General features: G+C 42.4%; 1 protein-coding gene across 1 annotated transcript in view; it reads left to right on the forward strand.

Moving 5' to 3' along the window:
• The window catches only part of Scml4 (Scm polycomb group protein like 4), a 92,335-nt gene that overhangs the window by 64,565 nt on the left and 26,445 nt on the right, over positions 1-1,325 (forward strand). The window lies entirely within an intron of this gene.

Raw genomic sequence — 1,325 nt, forward strand, 5'->3', positions numbered from 1 at the left:
GAAATAGTTGTGAGTGGGTGTGTACGCCACAGTTACAGGGGAAATGGTTGTGAGCGGGTGCTGTCTTAGGACAGAATTAAGTTGAACTTGTATCTGCTATTTTGAGCCCCTCAGCTAACTGACTGTTATATTATTAATGCCTCACTGGACAATGTTTTCAGTAGAAACAGTTTCTCTAAGTAAGGACTTATGGAGGCCCCTGAGGTGGATCAGTGGGCAGAGGCGCTTGCTGCCAAGCTGTCATGGTGACCTAAGTGTGGTACCTGGAGCCCACACGGTGAAGGAAAGGGCAGACTCCCTCAAGCTGTCCTTGGGTCCCCACATGTGTGTACCACACATGCACTAGCATGCACGCACACACGCACACACACACGCCCCACAATGTAAAAAATTCATAAAATTCCCCACTGTGATCTGCTGAAAATTTACTGAACATGGAAAACCAGTTTCAGAGACATTCTGACATTTTCCTGTAGATTTGTATTGTATAAATATGATACTTACCTATTAAAATACATTAATACATAATCATTAACATAGTTAAAATGTAAATGAACACAATTTATGTTCAAAATTTTATGGTGAGATATAGTATCTTAAAAGTGTGGGGAATTTGGAACTGCAGAGATGGCTCAGGGGTTGAGATGTTGCTCTTACAGAGGACCTGGGTTCAGTTCCCAGCATTGACACGTAGTGTTGATGGAGAGAGGGCCTGCTTTTCATCCTGGCTGCCCAGCTAGCTTACACCCAAAATAACCACACAGAAACTGTATTAATTAAATCACCGCATGGCCCATTATCTCTAGCCCCTTATTGGCTAACTCTCACTTCTTGATTAAACCCATTTCTATTAATCTGTGTATCACCACAAGGTCGTGGCTTACCGGGAAAGATTCAATATGTCTGATTCTGGCGGCTCCATAGTGGTTCTCTGACTCTTGCTTTCTTCCTCCCAGAATTCAGTTCTGTCTCCTCCACGTACCTAAGTTCCACCCTATCAGCTAGGCCAAGGCAGTTTCTTTATTGATTATCCAATGAAAGCAACACATGAACAGAAGAACCTCCTACACCACAGTAGCCTGTAACTCCAGTTCTGTAGGACCTGACACCAGATCCCAGGGCTCATGGTACACAGACATAACACACCCCCACACATTTATTTAAAAAAAAAATATTTTTAAAAATATTTGAAGTGTGTGGTTTTGATTGAATGTCGATGGGTTCTGACTATTCCTTCCTGACGTTATAAGCAGCAATCCTGTTGGAGCATCATACTGCCTCTAAGTGGTTAGTGTCACACCATGGTTTTGATTTTTTGTTTTGTT

This window comes from Microtus ochrogaster, linkage group LG9 (assembly GCF_000317375.1).
Source record: "Microtus ochrogaster isolate Prairie Vole_2 linkage group LG9, MicOch1.0, whole genome shotgun sequence".
Classification (NCBI taxonomy): Eukaryota; Metazoa; Chordata; class Mammalia; order Rodentia; family Cricetidae; genus Microtus; species Microtus ochrogaster.